Here is an 18,967-nt window from a genome sequence, read left to right as displayed (position 1 = left end):
ATACCTAGCTTTCGTGCGGCATTTGCTGAAACTTTTGTTAGACAATCTTCTTAATCACTGACTGGAGGAAGATTTTATTTATAATATCTAAGTCTCAGGCTCCTTTCGAAAGGTTCATTGTATTTCTTTGTTTAATCAAAGCTGGTTCCTCCATCTGGCTTTTGAACCGACAAGTGCTGCTATAAATTATACGTGACAAGTTCCAGTTTATTTTGTGATTATGGTTATTTATGTGGTCAAAAACAGCTGAGCTCTGTTGCCAGTACCTAACTGAACGTTTATGCTGTATTAATCTCTGGGGAAATGATTTACCTAAAAAACCAATATAAGTTTGGTCACAGTCGAGGCAAGGGATTTTGTAAACCCCTGTGTCTTTGGGGACTGGTTTTTGTTGGACGTTAATCTGGGATTTGGCTAAGGTATTTGGGTAGGCAAAAGCAAAAGGGTTAGAGTTTCCAAGTGTCTGTGTCAACGTCTTAATCCTGTCCAGGTGTGTGATTTTTATTTTATTGCTGGGCATCTCTCTAGTCTTGTTTTGAGGGTGACGGTAGAAGATTATGTTAACTTTGTGGATAGTTTTCTCAATTATATGGTCAGGGTACTTTAAAGATGACAGCTGCTTACGGATTAGTTCAATTTCCTTTTTCAGGAAATTCGGGGAGCAAATCCATAAGGCTCTTAGGAATAAATTGCTGTCTATGCTTTGACAGAAATGTCATGATAGCTAAAAAAGTGAATGTATGAAAGTGAAAATGTTGGTTTTCTGTATATGGTAAATTTGTATTCTGTTGTGTCTCTAATTATTAAAACGTCAAGAAATGTAATTTTGTTGCCTGTTTCCCATTCAATTTTAAATTTGATGCTAGGCACTAATGCATTTAATTCTGAAAGAAATTCATTGAAATTGCCCCATCTATTATCCCAAAATGTTAGGATATCATCTACATATCTCATCCACAGCATGTCTTTAGGTTTTATTGCATTTATTATTATAGTTTCAAAATATTCCATGTATAGATTGGCTTAAAACAGGACTTAAAGGGCTGCCCAGGCTGCACTCGAATTTTTGTTTATAGAATGACTCCCCAAATGAAAAGATGTTATTTGATACACATAATTCAACTAACTTTATTATTTCATCTAGGGCTAGGGGGAAATGATCTGAACAGGGGGGCTAATTTTTCGCTCAAAAACTGTAGAACGTCCTGTACTGGTACTTTTGTGAATAGGGAATCTACATCTAAGCTTAAAAATTTTATGCTATGAAGCTGAGTATGTGATTTTTTGAATTTGTGACAGAAATCTTCAGAATGTTTAATGTGACTGGGAGAAAATGTGCCTAAGAAAGGGGAAAGGAGGCTGGCTAACCACTTAGAAATTTTATAATTGAAAACTCCGGCACATGAAATAATAGATCTGAATGGAAGATTATCTTTACGAATTTTGGGAAGGCCATGAAAGTACGGTAGTTTTGGGTTAATGACTTTAAATTTCTGCAGTAGTTCAGTGCTCTTTTTTTTTTTACTTCGCCAATTAATTTTACTTTTCTAAAAAAAAATCTGTGCGGACGTTTCGGAGGGGATTTTTCGTTAATTTGATATAAGTGTTTGTGTCATTAAGGAGTTGGTTGATTTTGTCGAGGTAAAAGTCTTTGTCAATGATCACGATTTTGCCGTCCTTGTCGGATCTACTTATTACAACATCTAATTTTTTTAGCGAGCTGATGGCTTTCACTAATCTACGGGGGACAGGGCATTTCTTATTAAGGTCAGCTATTGCATTTAGTAAAATGCCTTTCAAACATATCTCTTCTCAGCTGCAATTTTTATCAGATATGAATTTGTCAAAAGCAACTATGAAATCTAAATTATTTTTCCGGTCTGGCATGAAGGCAAAGGATTAACCAAGATTTAAAACTAAGTGTTGTTTTATGGTAAGGGGGGTTTGATAAATTTAAAACTTTATCTTGTTGCTCAAGATTGTTCCAAGCGCTATTATTTATTAAGTTATTTAACTTATGGGAAAATCTATTGGAATGAGTCGCGCTATTATAGGCAGCAATGTCAGAACAAAATGAAACCAAATATCTGTACACGTGGTCCGTTGTGAGGAGACGAAGGTTAAACCAGGTTCCAGGTATCACTCTGCGTAGCACAAAGATCTCGCACTTCGTATTTTCAATTCTTTCCTCCAGGAATATGCTATCTTGTGTGAGAGATGGAAGGGGCCCGATTGCAGAGTCCATCTCGCGAATCCGTACATTTTCGGAAGGACTTGCTCCTTGAGACATTCTTCTAAGAAGTATTTTTGATTTTTCAGCCGGTTAGTCTAAAAAATCAAAAATACAAAAAAAAAAAGTTGATTCATTTACGATACAGACTGGTTCAAGTAAGCAGTTCCTCAAAAAGTTCTAGGAAAAAGTCTAAACAAAGAATTATCAAAGCAAAGGGAGGTATTGATTATACAAAATTTCTGTTTCATTTCACCACTTACAAACAGAAATTATCACGGGAGCAAAATATCCACTTTCTCTTCCACTCGGATATACCTGTCTCATGAGGAAGACGTTTCCCTCAGCAAAAGTTGCCTGGTTAGATTCCTGCTCGTGCGGGACTGCTTAGACATTTAACTTCTGTTTCACTGCGTCTCTGTTTAACTAAAATATAAAGATTGTACCTGGCACTTAAGGGCATAATGCGAGTCGTCGCAAAGGCCGAGAAGGGCATCTGATTAGCTGTAGTATCCAAAAATACTTGCTGAGAGCCGAAAGACTAACGCCTTTTGGAGCTACATTTGACGGTATTTCTATATCAGTATCTATTTATATATGTATGTATGTATGTATGTATGTATATGTATATATATGTATATATATATATATATATGTATATATATATAAATATATATATATATATATATATATATATATATATATATATATATATATATATATATATATATATATATATATATACCTTAAACTGAAGTTTCATCAAATGAAATGTTGAATTTTTATCCTCCAACATCTTCTTGAGTAACCTTCACAATTTTGTTCAAAGATTTTCATCAAAGGATTTAATGATAAAATGGGAAATGCTCGGATCCACGGTATAAAACTAATGATAACACTTGTAAATGGATATTTTACTCCTACAGTTATCATTTGAAGTTGAGTAGATCTGAGGATCTAAAGCTGCCTCGTCCTTGATTATTACCAGCAATCACAGATGGATGAGTTAATACTTTACAGAATGACACTTTTGGACGTCTTGCAAAACCTTTCAGAAAGAGGTAAGCAGTAGTGCTCGAAGACTGACAGAGCATTTAGTGGTTCAAACACTCGCCTTACCAGCAAGAGGGCCAATTTTCGAATTCATGGAGAGACAGGACGATCAAATCATGGTCCATTAAATCCATGGCGCATCTGTTGACAAAAGCAGTGGACTATAGATCTGTTGTTAGTAAACTAAGATGGGTTGTTGTCGGCTGGGGCAGGGTAGAGGTAAACAACTTCATCCCATAATACCTGCTGATAACACAAAGACTAACACCTGGGTATGAATCCAGTTCGGTTTCGTTTTTATATCAGAAGCATCTTCCAGAGGACTGGTACATGATAGCAGGAATTTACGATACACATACTGTACATAAGAACATAAGAAGATACAGAGTAGGAAACCAAATATTCACATCAGACAAGTGGGAAAAAGAAGGAGGAGCATTTAGCGTCTGAGGTGAGTACTCTACTTACATATATGTTGATCCAGCAAGGCTTTGTCCCACGTCAACTACTTTCCTAAAATACCTATACATTTCGTTTATTTCTTTTGAAATTGATGGATCGATTTTATTATGCCTTGAGCGATATTCATAATCTTACAAAAGCTTTCTTTACATAAATGGACTCAGCAATGTTTCTTTCCAGTACTTTAATGGAATTATATATCTTTTTGCATGATTGTATAACTGTTTTCTCTAACATGAACGAAAATGATCACTTGCGCATATCTTGTACATTTTTATGCTGTTCTATTTTGTTTTCCGCTGACTTTCTAGTTTGCCCAGTTGCCACATGACTTACATAAGACTTGATATCCATATTCTTTAGTATTGTTGGGAGAATTTTTATAAAACCTTGCTTCATAGTAATTTTGCTTTTAATTGCTAAATTAGCCCCATATTTTTAAAGTTTTTTCCTTGTAAGTTTCTTTGTTGTTATTGCAAAAGCTTTTTGCCGCGCTTAGTGCACTGTCTTATACAAAATCAGGATATCTTAATTTCTCGTCTTTATTCCTAATTGTGTATTTTTAACCACCGATGTACTCAATGCTTTACACACGTAATGCTCTTAAAAACATGGTTGTGAAAACTGATCTTTTTACTTCATTGCTTTGACAAGAAAAATACGAGGCAGAAATATTGACACCTTTGCACACTGTATTTAAACCGATTACTACTTCTGCGCAATAGGTCATCCAAAATAGAGAGATCAGAGTACTGTACTGTGGATTCCTCATCCCTCTTCCTTCCTCACTTGTCAGGCGTATTACAAAATTTTGTTTCAAACCGCCTGTAGTTTCGGTTGTGCTTTCACTCTAGCATACATATTGTCAATTTCTATCGCCATGTATCAGTCTTCTGGAGGATGTTTAATATATAAGGACGAAACCGATCTGGATTTATAACCAGTTTCATTTTCCTTTTGATACAACTGCATAGATACATCAGAAGTCATCGTGATTTAAGCAAACACACACACACAACACAAAACACACACACACACACACACACACACACACACACACATATATATATATATATATATATATATATATATATATATATATATATATATATATATATATATATATATATATATATATATATATATATATATATACATGTATATATACAAACAAAGTTTTTGGTTACGAGGCTAAATAGACTTCTTATATTTTATATCACACTCTTATTATCCACGAGATAAAAAACAGACGTATAACATTACTTCCATCCACACGTACCTACACACACACATATGTATATATATATATATATATATATATATATATATATATATATATATATATATATATATATATATATAAATATATGTATAAATGTATGTATGTATGTGTGTCTGCGTATGTTCTAGCATAACTCTGAAACGCATTAAGCAATTTCAACCAAACTTGGTATACATGTGACTTCCTGTCTGCAAAAGAATACTGTGGGGGTAAGACATCACTAGCACCAAAGGGTGAGGGGTGGGGTGGGAAGGACTTCCCTGAAACAGGGCTGGTTCTGCCCATAGACTTAGAAATTAAATAAACCCTGTGGGTTTATCATACTTCATTTTGGTATACATATGACTTACTATCTGGAAAAAAATACTGTGGGGAGAGGGGGGTGGTAAGACATCAGTGGCACCATCAGGGGTGGTAAAAATAGCCGAAAACGACAGATATTAAGTGTCTAATCCATAGTTTTAGAGGTTGCTGAGATTAATAGTCACACTCCCGATGCCTTTAAGTCCAAGTTCAGCCCTGATAGGAAGGGGGGGATGAGAAGGGGTGAATAATAAAATGTCAAAAATGACAGATATTAGTGTCTAGTCCACAGTTTTCGAGGTTGCTGAGATGAATACTCACACTCTTGATGCCCTTTAAATCCCAGTTCAGTCCCGACAGAAATGGGGGATGAGAAGGGGTGACATATAAAATGTCAAAAGTGTTAGGCAATGTAACTGAAGCAACTATCTTAACAGGAAAATGGAGAGAGAGAGAGAGAGAGAGAGAGAGAGAGAGAGAGAGAGAGAGAGAGTTCATCGGTTGTCACTCAAGAGTTTTCCCGGGCAGTGCTGGGTTGGTCGGCTATTATATATATATATATATATATATATATATATATATATATATATATATATATATATATATATATATATATATATATATATGTCCTTATAAATATATATATATATATATATATATATATATATAAAAATGGGTATACAATAATGTTAAAAATTCAGTGAAGAAGAAAAGAAGATATATGATTTCTATAAAAATCAGCACTGAGCTCTTTCAGGAAGCTATCAGGCAGTTTCTACGGACTTTGTTACATAAGCTAGGCTATAAATACATATATATGATTATATTATATATATATTTTTACTTTATATGGATATTTTATATATATATATATATATATATATATATATATATATATATATATATATATATTTATGTATATATATAGATATATATGTATATATATATAGATATATATATATATATAATATATATATATATATATATATATATATATATATATATATATATATACATATATATACATATACATATACTTGTGAAATCATTGATACCTAAAAATACTCTAAATGTTTAGCAGTTCAGTAGACGGTTTTAAGTTATCATGATGCATTCAGGTAAATAAAAATAAATTGCTTCCTTCGACACAAAAATGGTTCGCATCACGCTAAATCTTTTCTGGCGAAGAGATATCGATAACAGTTAACTAACGTACACACACGCACAGACGCATAAAAGGTTTGCATCTCATCTACATTTTAGCTGTATTGCAGATATCGACAGTGATGAACGGAGGTCATGCACATGCAAAGGCTCGGCGGCGCAAAAGCGCCCACTTTCTTGCACCCTGCATAACGCCATGGGTGGCGTGCGTCGGGAACCTGGACAATTCATGCCGAGAGAGAATTGAAAGGTAATCTCACAACTGGCTTCATTTAATAAACCACCATTATTTTATTGCCCTAGTCTTTTATATGCCTTGAGCTCTTCACGTCATGGTAAATATATCATACGTACATAATCTTGTTATGAAGATGGACGTCAAGACAGGAAATAAACAAATTGTTTGCTCATCGCGTATCGGCAAATCGACTGCCTTCAAAAGAATGCTCGCCAAGGCAACACAATCCTAACTTAAATCTAAATGGGCCTCGCTGAGAATAGTCAACAGCCGTTTGCAATTTATTGAGAGAAACGATTCGAGACACGTAAGCACATCTCCACTGCACGTGACTGGCACGGACGGAATCGCCGCAGAGCCCAAAGGAAGGAATATTACCGCCTCTATCCCGCGAACCCTCCCTCCCTCCCTTCCTCCCTGGAGAGGGCGGACAGAAGTAGCAGAGAAGCACTCTCTACTTACTGTACATAAGTGGCTCACACAACCATTCAGTTTCATGACCAACACATTAAAGTGGAAATCGAACCCTATCGCAGGGCAGTTAAGAGGTAAATAATCTCTGTTTTCTATCATGATCCTTATTCACTGTTTACAGTTAACTCACTTCAGCTCTTCTGTGTGACCATTTACTGTACTGTAACCCGGAGACTTATCAGAAATATATTAAATCTACTTAAGATGCCAAGTTATGACAGCACATCTGACAGTCGAGTAAATTAACATCCACACTGTTCAATGCGTCACACAAGCTTCCTTGAGCAACATGATTTTTCAATGTGTATTCAGGAAAATTCAGCATATGGTAGTGAAAGAAATGAACAGATCGGAACCATCTGTATGGAGATAAATAACTACGTAACAGAATCTAAATATATGCATATATATATATATATATATATATATATATATATATATATATATATATATATATATATATATATATATATATAAATATATATACATATATTGGCTACACACACACACACACACACACACACATATATATATATATATATATATATATATATATATATATATATATATATATATATATATATATATAGAAAATGAATGATTCATTCGAATATTTCTAGCAAAAAGGTTTTGCATGGAATAAAGACCTAAACGATGACAGTATGATTATTTTGGCGCAATGGTTATTTTGCATTTATGCGGGAAAATCCGGAATTGTAGCATGTACACCAGAAAAATTTGTGCATTCATTTACGTTGTCTCCACATATGCCAACAAACTTGAGATTTTCGATGATTATGAGGCTGAAGTCAACTGAAGTATAAAATTAGTGATAAATTAAAAACGGCCTAAATAATCTACATACAGGTATGTCTGGTTTCAAATACGTAGTTATATTAGCAAGAAATTTTTCTCTATATTATAACCACTAAGTTAATAGATACATACGAAATGAATGGTTTTTTCTTTGGCTCTATGAAAAGTTTAGAATTAATTAAAAATCCTAACACTTAAAAAAGAGGCATCGTATACGTCAGCGTACGAAGGCTTGACCTGCGCATGCGCTTCATTACAATCTCCCCGTTTATATTTTAAATAAGAATCTCGTCACACTTAGGCTCTTGTAAGGAATGCTGTTTTACCCCAGAAGCTGCACTCGCTGCCTGCCTTTACTTAGACTGTTACTGTTATCATATTACTGTATAATGATGCTTGGACACTCGAAGGTATCATTATAGGGAACTCTGTTTTCCTCGAAATAGCATTCAGACCTGAGATGAATTTAATTTTTAACCGAAAGGTTAAAACTCGACAAGCATTGCCAAAATCCCTGTGGCTGAGACCATTGCTTAATTCATAATTCAAAAAGTTTAAGGAACAGCGAGAACAAGAGTTTCCCATAATTCCTCCCGGCCATTTCCCGAAATACTAAAAGCTAAACGGATAAAGGAGCTTTATGACTGAACTGGATTATTAAATCCACCGGCAGCCGAATCGATAAGAAATTCATAAGAGTGGGACCAAGAAGCTGGTTTTTGTGACAAAATTCTCAGCGTGGTGCATTCAGAATGAAACAACAATCTAGACCTATAACAAGAAAAACATAAGGTTGCACTGAACACACAACACTTAAAAGAAGAGCGTTGTACCGCAAGGAATTGTACAAAATCTTTGTGAAAGGCTACTTGAAGAACAGTTTTCAATAACCCTGAAATGGTGGAATTTATGTAATATTTATTAACTGAATGCCATGGCCAGCTGCGGCTATTGTTGTGATTGCAACAAACTCCCGCTGAGGACTGGAGCTATTTAAATCCTCAAAAGGAATTTGGAAATTACATACCTTCATTTGCATATGATTTCATTAAAACACCAAGGCTGAGTACGGGATGACCTAAACGAAAAGAAAACACTGTTAAAAATTCGAAGGTACTATTTACATATTTTTAAAATCATACCTTCAAAGCTCAAATTTTATATCTAAATTTCATTTCTTTCAGAGTAATCATCTAACGCTATAGGTCAAAATAGTCAAAATCCTGCATTGTGATTAAATACGTTCGTGTAGTCGAAAATTTTGTAGGAGTGGATAACTATAAACACAAGCCTAAATTACAATAGCACCGAAGTTCCCGATTTCTCGAGAAACCAACAGTGAATGAAACATGATGATCTTATTATTATGTAGTGAAAGATTTTACTTTTATCGCCCGTAGTCGACTCACTTTCGGGAAGTATTTAATTAAAGACCTTAGAGGGGAACAGTCAACGGTCACTGATTAGATTTTGCTTAAACGAGGAACTGCCTTTTCCATGGTTCCGATCAATTCTTAATCCAAACGAGAGACTAATCACAATGGAAAGGCAAGATACTTGATCAAAATAGAGCGACATCTCTCGCTGGTGGTTTGCTTACAGGAGGCAAACCTATCCCATACCATCAATGGCTAATCAAGCACTGATTAATCCAGCTGGAGAAGTAATTCAATATTAATCTGGTAATTTCAATTTCTCTCTTTCCTAATAAAGAATGACAAAGTCGTTCCATTTAAGACTATTTTAAAAGTATCTTAATTCACCACTTCGCTATAAGTAAAAAAAGCTTCCGAGTTTCTCCGTGTAATTGACTATTGATCATCTATTTTATTGAAACAAACTGACTCGCAAATTTTATACCTGAACTAAATATCAGATAGACGTCCCTTGTACAGGCTACACTGATGTATCTCCGAAGTTAGCAAGTTAACAGTATTTGAGGCGGTCTTAACCAAGTTAGGCTGCTGCTGAACCTTTAGAGCCGATTTAATGTACATCTTCATTCAGTTACATGAATCCGGGAAGGCATATTTTAAATAGTAAGTGAGGAATATGATTAGGGTAACAATCACTTTCAAGTTGCTGCAAATGTGTAAAAGTCGCTCTAACCTAAGCTGAATATGATTGATAATGATACCAAAACCACCTATTTCCTTTCAAGTACCATGAATGCATAAACTTCGATTCTTATGAAATTTTGGACGATATACCAAATATCAAAACCGAAAGATTAATGAGATAAGTTTGGTGGAAAACAACAAATTCGAGGGAAACTAAACATAATTTCTATAATTTATTATCGAGTGTGTCTCTCAATGCTTATTTTTCTGAATTCATTCTCCACTCCAGACTATATGTATATATAAACACACACACATACGATATATATATATATATATATATATATATATATATATATATATATAGATAGATAGATAGATAGATAGATATAATTATATGCTCCAACATCATTAAGCAGTTCCCTGACAGATTATGGATCCAGAAAAAAACACTATTTTAAGAGCTGAATCATGGATGAACCCCTTGTGCAGTAAAACTTCCTCTGAAATAGCCATTCATAAGCCCAAACAGCAGGCTCATTAGCTGTGAGTCAAACCTCCTTTAACTAATTGATTTTCACCCGTATCTAGAACTGTCTTTCGCTTTTCCTACTTAAAGGTGAGATGCCTTAACAATCTCTTCATACATTCCGACGTTGGCTTCCACAGACAGTTCAAGTTCCTTCCCAATCTTTTACACATACCCTGTTACTTTCCTTGCTGTGGTTGCTTTGTAATACTTCTTCTCTCATTCTGCCATCATTCGTTATATCAACTCCCAAATACTTTAACAACTGCTTCCATTCTTCCCCCACATTTATCAACATTCATTGTCCTCATCTTCCTTGGTCTCCATTTACCGTTATAATCATACTCTTGCTTACATTTGCTCTCAACTTTCTCTTCTTGTAAGTACAAACTCTTTTACTAGTTCTGCGGTCTCTCTTTACAATACCCACTGACCACAATACCTTATGTAAACATCAACCGTTCCATATACTATTCAGAACTGCCCTTTTTCTGAAACCTAAACACTGCATCCATACAGATACTAAACAGCTATGGAAACATAAGACACCTTGACTCACACCCATTTTTGCCTTTACACCAAACTAGTTACTTCACTTCCATTCCATCGTAAAATTTTCACTGATCTCAGTAGCCAGTCTTCTATAGTCCATACCATACAGTACATTCTCAACATACTTCACATTACCTCTCTAGTGTTACTATCACAGACTTTTCCTAGGTACTTATTTGCCACATTAGCTTTTACTCTATACTTTCAGACCTTACATATAAATGTTTTTATAAAACTCTTGGTCCACACACCCTCTTCTTTGCCCCAAATCAAACTGTTCTGCTTCTGTCATCTGCCTTACTTTCTCACTATGTCAATCAGAATCGTACCATACACCTTTCCTGGTATTCAAACCAAGGTTTATGTTTATACATACGTACGTACATACATTCATACACACACACATATATATACATATGTGTGTGTGAGTGTGTGTGACTGTGTACGTGCATATAAGGTGATTTTCTGGATCGTGTTGTTCATAGGTTGGCCCACGAAAAACTAATGAGAGCGGAACTTGGGGAAAAATCATTTCCAGAATTGACGGAGGTGAACTTGTACTTCACCAATCGCCTAAAGGCAGCGCCCCCAGTAATTAGTACAACCTGCTGCGAGTCTCCCATGCTGAGTGCAACTCTTATGCCTTGTGGATGAGTTCAGTCAAAGACTAAGAGACCTCCCATTAAAGCCAAAACAGTAATTATGGACGCTTTAGATGGCCAGATGAGGAATCCAAATCTGTCCTGACAGAGGCTGCACTTCCTCAAATTTATAGCTGTTAGAGGTGATTCCAGTAAATGCGGGAATGGATAGCTCAAGGTAACTGCCGGTCCCCGTGGATCTTGCTTAGGAATGGGCGCTAAAGGCCGAAGTATGGTCGTCATTGGTTTAGAGGAGGGTCATTTACCAGGAATTTGTGTTATGATGTTTACTTTTTACTGATTGGTCAACAAACCATAAGTTGTGTAATTTCCAAAATCTCTAGGATTTGGCGCTCCTTTATGTGCAGATACTCCCATTAGCCACATGATAATTATGTAACTTGTTTGAATGCAATATCACCAACTGAATTCAGAAACATTAACGTGCCATTTAGTTTCCCTTTCAGAGGTCTAACTTACAGCAATAAGGTGTATTTGTACTTAACAATTTTAGTTCTAAAATTACATATTCTTTGGTGGTTCTAAAATTGCATATTCTTTGGTGGAAAATCGCTGGATAAAAGAAGAAAAATTAAGCGGGAAAAAGTCGTCTGCTGATCATGAAGGCACAGATAACTAATTAAGTTGAAACAGGTGGTCATTCATTTCTGATTCCTTTGAAGGTAATCTATTATTTCTTGCCTTGAGGGGTGAAACTACTTTTCAATTATATCAGTATAAAGTACGTCAAGGCTCAAGCACACACACCTGAGTAGCACCGATGGCTGGATTACTTATTGCTCACTCAATCTATTATTCAAGTCAAATTTCTCGCATCCGAAGTGGCGCTCTCTCTGTGGTGGGAAAGTTCACCTGTGAATTAAACTTAGCAGAAGTTGAATAAAAATAAATAGGAATAAGAAGGGATTTGGTGCTACACAGTGACACGTTTGTGAGCATCCGGGAGAGAGAGAGAGAGAGAGAGAGAGAGAGAGAGAGAGAGAGAGAGAGAGAGAGAGAGAGAGAGAGAGAGAGAACGTTGGGATCCTATCTTCCCTTCTTATTCATTATGTTTTTTCATGACTGCTAGAGGTCTCTCTCTCTCTCTCTCTCTCTCTCTCTCTCTCTCTCTCTCTCCCATGTCTTTTGCGGGTAAAGTTATAATCCTATATTCTGGGATGCAGAAAATATAGTATACCTTGTATTAGCTACGAAAAAGAAACGGTTAACTAACCCCAAGGATTTTTAAGGCTGACTTTTCTCTTCCTGATAACTGATATCCTTCGCCACTTCAATCCAAATATGCCCTTCTTCCAAGGACATTAGAGAAATCCTAGAAAAGACACCCTAATTATTATTATTATTCAGAAGAGGAACCCTATTCATATGGAACAAGCCCATAGAGGCCACTGAATTGAAAATTCAAGCTTCCAAATAATGTTCTGGTGTTCATTCGAAAGAAGTAGCAGAAGGTAATGAGAAATACAAAAAGAGGAGATCAGTTTTTAGAAAAACAGATAAATTTAGGAAATTAATAAATAAAAATATTGAAGGACATCCAAGTTGAAAAAGATTTATATGGGAGCACCTTCTCCAAGCTCAGAGCATTTTGTTCTTTCGGTTTGCCAGATAAGAGGAAATTAGGCAACATGGTGCCAGTTTGAAAGGGATGAATTAAAGGAGATTGCAACAATCACAATCCAATCTTCTACTTCCTGTCGGCGCTTAGGCTGTCAAAAAGTTGATCTTCACTCCCTTTTGTTAACACTTTCAATCTACTCACCTGCCTGCTGACAGATAAAATCCATGAAGAAAATATACTTCTTGTTATCATCTTTCAGATTAATCGGTAAACAGCCAAGACAACCTTGACAGTGAATATGGGTCCAGAGTTGTTTAAATTAGTTTTAAGTGTTGTCTTCGACTTGCTTAACCTTAAGTCTCCTATTTAAAAACTTAGTAACTACCAAGCAACCATCAGCAAATATGTGTCGGTGGTGCTTTTAGTAAGCCTAGCTCTATTTCATCTGGCGTTCAAAGGGCATAGTTTCCTTGGACTTTTGATGCTTCTGAACTGTTATATAGAAAGTAGATTATGTAGTATGTAAGTGATGCACATGGTAAATAATGAATTACCGATTTTAGTATGTCTTTGCTTTAAGAACATCTTAAAGCGATCTCTCTCTGTGTTAAATTGTACCCCGATGCTATTAGGATTGACTGAGAGATGCTTGTTGCTGAGTTGCAACTGGACTGTGAAAAAAAAAAAAAAAAAACTCACTGTGAGTAGACAGGGATGAACGTTCTAACTCGTGTTTTCTCAGCAATACGCCCTCAGGCAGATTCTGACCATCGCTTTCAGGCGTCGTCTGATGATGACAAGCCCACGTTCGCGATAACTGCGTTGGGAAATAGAAATGTAGTTTCAGTTAATTGTGATATAAGTTTTTATATAACTGAAAATGGTTTTGATAGACTTAACCATGAATAAGTGTAATAAACGTAGAAGGCATAATTAGAACAAAAAGATTCCTCGATTGAGCGACTCTCGCCTCTCACTTCCTCTCCCTCTCTACCCCCAAGAACAGAAATCTTTAGAGAGAGAGAGAGAGAGAGAGAGAGAGAGAGAGAGAGAGAGAGAGAGAGAGAGAGAGAAGAGCATGATATTAGAACTGTGTCGAAGTTTCTTTGAAAGGTAAGTTGAACTTCTCAGGTCACAGCGTTTTTGTAAAAATACGCTTCAAAAATAAATGTTACTTACGCAATGTGAAATTTGTTAAAAATAATAATCTTTGAATTTTAGTGAAAGTCAAAAGATTGTTACTAATAGTGTGGTTTCAATATCTATCGTAAGTTCAAATGGTTGTATAATAATTGACGCAAACTGAGATTTTGTGGTTCAACCATAACATCCTAATAAGAGACTGAATAGGTTTGCGTAACATAAATTTGAAAATAAATGAATAGCATAAAAATATTACTAAAGTTTGCAATCATTTTTGGTTTGAAAGTGAGTAAAATAAAAAGAAGGAATTTTCCATTTTCAAAGTAATTTATACATTTAATTTAATGGTTCTTATAAGATTACCTACTGTGCATTTCAGGGCCGTGCCTAATAGATTTTCGTCGATAAAATCTTACCAAAGCATCGGATATGGATCGTATTTTGGAAATAGCTATTTGAAGCCACAGCCTAACTGGCAAAAATATGCCGTGGTGTCTTACGTGGATAATTAAGGCAGTTATCAGAGTGAATCAAGGAAATTTAAAGAGAACTTAGCTAAATTTAGTAAGCACCAGAAAGAGGCTATTTGTGACGTAAACTATGACATCAGACGTAATAGTAGGTTCCCAGTAGTATGATAATGATCTTAGAAACACAAATATTGGACCCTCTTGTACTTGTACAATAAGCAATACCTTGAGTAGGATATGCGATAATTATCGAAATTGCAAGATAGTATACTATAAATGGATTAGTGGATTAAAAAATTTAGGGCACAGCCCAAGCGCTTGGACTGTGAGTTACGAGTATCATTCCGCACTACAATGTAGCTATGATTAAATGAAATATATATATGTATATAATAAACAATGTAAATGAAATAATCAAAATAACTGAAAATTGAACGAATGAGTAACTTAAAATCCATAAAAGAACAAATAAATAGATAAAACCGGGATAACCACTCAACAACCCTACAACAAACATTAGTGTCAGTTTCAAGTAAATCAATCAAGCGTATAGAAGCAACAAAACTGACACAGAGGCACACAAATAAAATAATGAAGGGGAGGTAGTGTGCTATGCCAAGCACTGTGGATTTATTATGGGACTGGTCATGCAGTAAGGAAGTTAAGATTAGAACACTTGCGTTATGTTACATTCATTTAGCAGGGCTAAGCAGGGACACGTGAACCGGAACTTTTGAGGAGACAATATGAAGCAACAGGAACTCCAGGGTAACAATGGTTGTTTTCACAGAGAATATTACTGTAAGAATTGGTGCATATTTCAAGTTAAAGGAAACGTGAATTGCGCTATGGAACTGTATTACACAACTAATATTCTCATTTGATGCCCATTCCCTTATTGTACTCTAATTAGAGACTCATCGAAAAGATGAGAGAGAGAGAGAGAGAGAGAGAGAGAGAGAGAGAGAGAGAGAGAGAGAGAGAGAGAGAGAGAGAGAGAGAGAGAGAGTAGGGTAGGTGTCTGAGTGTGTGAAACAATATAAGAATTCCATATACTACCACTATTACTACTACTACCGACATCTGAGTCTTCATTCATAAAGTATAAAGGTGGGGTGTCTAGTAAAGTACGTCAATGAGTGGGAGGGCCTTCAATAATGACGTTTTACTAGCCTCTATCTACAAGCCTGCTACAGTTAGCTAAGTTTCCCTTTAAATTTCTTTGATTTACTATGATAAGTGCCTTCATTATCCACAATAGACATCACTGCATATTTTTGCCAATTAGGCTGTAGCTTCCAATAGCTATTTCCAAAATACGATCCATATCCGATACTTTGGTAAGATTTTATCGATGAAAATCAATTAGACATGGCCCTGAAATGCACAGTAGATCTTTGTTGATTACAGAAACTTTATGTTAACTAAATTTCAAATCGTTACTAATCTTTTCCTTTCCAAATATTTGTAAATATTCCTGAGTACAGGAAACTTCTTTATTCCAATTCTATGAAACAAAACATCCGACACAAATAGTGTTACAGTTATCATTTTCACTAGCAAACAGTTGTATGTAACAAGGCCTGGAAGGCCATTAACTTGTAAGACAAGCTTTCAGATGACAGAACGACCATTTGTGACGAAGGAAACCTGGCAAACAGACAAACAATACACATATATAAACAATCATACAAGCCAGAAAAACCGAAGCATGGTGCACGGCGCTTTAGAGTAGTGTTAGAGCCTCTTCCAAACTTATGAACATTGACATGAACATCAGTATATGCATTTTTCAGTACTGACTTTACATGTATACATTGTTCCTGTTATGTTTTTGTTAAGTTTGTAAAATTTCTTCATGTTTGTTCTATTTGTTATTGTTGCTGTCAATTTTGATATCCAATTTTTTTCTATAACTCTTGTGTCTGATTTGAGAATATAATTCAGAACTGTTGACTCCAGCCATTTTACTAAAGCGTAATGCCATTCTAACGGTTTGTAGAATGGTTCTGTATATTAGAGAGGGTTTCTCCACATCTCACAGTGCAGATATCATGAAAAATAGGTGGTTAAAATCTGTGGAAGAATAATAATTCTTTGTTTTTTGCCAGCTATAGGAACCCAGGTTTGGAGGACACTATTTATGGCTGCTTTCTTACCAAAATGGACGCAGTTCAGGAAGCTGACTCCAAGGCTTATTTCAGTTTTGTTGTTGATTACATTGATCAATGAATGGCTGAACTCAGTTACTGTTACAGATAATCATGTTGTTTCTGCTCTAGATTCCTTCACTATTTCTAGTTGTGAGCAATCTTGCAACCGTTTTGACATTGTATTCATAGATGTTACAGGGATTGTATCTTGTGCAGTAGGTTCCCGGTTGGACTCATTGGATCCCAGTTTGATTAAGGTTAATGTGGACATGGATCAGGGATGTTCCTGGTGTTTGCTTTTCAAGAAAGGCATACTTGAAATCCCAGGCGAATTGGGATGGTATTCACTGTGATCTTATACAGCACTGTTGGAGCGACATTTATATTAGTCTGAATATCATTCAGTTTTTAATGATAATCTTAGCACTATTATTAACTGGAGAATTCGTTCTAAAACTCAAAATTTTCATCTTAAAGATAACTCATGAGTTAATGCTACATGTAACCTTGCCTATCATGAAAAACAAGAACAATCTATCAGACCTTTTTGTGGTGTAATTTCATTGAGCTCAGAAGTCAAGGCCAGGTAGTCTATGACATAGCTTGTAATAAGGTCTTGCTTTTAGTGGTGATGACCGCAAGCAGGAGCTGATGGAGCTGTTGTTTACTGCCATAAACAGAAGGCAGGACTTTTGGCTCAAAACTTTGTGAGCAAACAGTGTGGTAAGTCCTTGCTGTTACCTCAGTCATGCTTTCCCTCATATTTTTTTTTATTTATCACCGTTCATATAACTTGTCTCTCTCTGCAGGCTAATTGCCCTTTAGAGCCCTCTTGGGTTTATAGTTTGTTGACTCATGACAGAAGGGTTTTCATCTGAGAGACAGAAAGAAAGCTGCAGATATTAATTCCTGGGGTAAAGACATAAAGAATGTTAAGTGAAGTTCTTTTTTGGAAAAGAATTCATTGAAGATGTCAAAAGAAAGGATAGGCTACTTTTCAGTGATCATCTCTATAATAAACATTATTGGGAAAAATGGATACCACCATTTCGACAAATCTCGTATGTAAGATATAGATCTCTGGAGACCATCGACACTGGCAGAACAGTATTCCAGCAACGGCAGAACAAGTGATCTGAGGCAAGTGGTATTTATACTAACATATTTGTAGATTTAAGAAGCCTTACAAACAATGCCTTGTTTTCATGAAGCTAATCAATAAAAGCTTAGTCTGCTGAAGTTCAACATTATACCGAAACTGCTGATCCTTTAAAAAACTGTTTTAGATAGCAGCATCCTATTTCACGGTTGTGGGCAATGAATAACAACAATACTAGTTACAACATTTGCATACTCAACTACCTTATATTCTAGATCAACAGTCTTATCAGCAGAGGACACTGAAAACAAGAAAGGTGCCCAGACTACCACTTAACTTTACACTAAACAGGACAGAGCCTAAACAGCTAAGGTCCAAGATAATTTTTTAAAGCAATACCAGACAGAATGGGCTTAAGCTCATTAAAAACACCACCAATAACAATTTTATGTTTAATTACTTTTAGAACATTTAAGATAAGGTCAAGATCATTAAATCTGAAACCTAGGTTATAAAATTGAAATATAAGACCCTTATGGCTAACCAGGCCAAAAGCAAAACTTCATACAGTTTGTATAATACTCAGAACATCCACCGTCTTGGGTGTAGCTAACTGGATGTGAAAGAACATCACATTGTTAGTTATAGGCATACTGGCTTCAGAAAACAAAATGACCAAGAAAATGATGCATAAGGATTAAGTACAACATTTAAGA

At 35.5% G+C, this 18,967-nt stretch overlaps 1 protein-coding gene across 1 annotated transcript in view; it reads right to left on the bottom strand.

Annotated features, from left to right (window-relative positions):
• The window catches only part of LOC136836310 (protein abrupt-like), a 634,746-nt gene that overhangs the window by 393,577 nt on the left and 222,202 nt on the right, over positions 1-18,967 (bottom strand). Inside the window, exon 2 of the mRNA XM_067100440.1 lies at positions 14,086-14,203. The gene's annotated coding sequence lies outside the window, so the exon portion shown is untranslated. The remainder of the gene's footprint in view (positions 1-14,085; positions 14,204-18,967) is intronic.

The sequence above is a fragment of the Macrobrachium rosenbergii genome, chromosome 4, assembly GCF_040412425.1.
Source record: "Macrobrachium rosenbergii isolate ZJJX-2024 chromosome 4, ASM4041242v1, whole genome shotgun sequence".
Lineage (NCBI taxonomy): Eukaryota > Metazoa > Arthropoda > Malacostraca > Decapoda > Palaemonidae > Macrobrachium > Macrobrachium rosenbergii.
The sequence above is the reverse complement of the archived record's forward strand: the minus strand, read 5'-3'. Positions and strand labels throughout refer to the sequence as shown.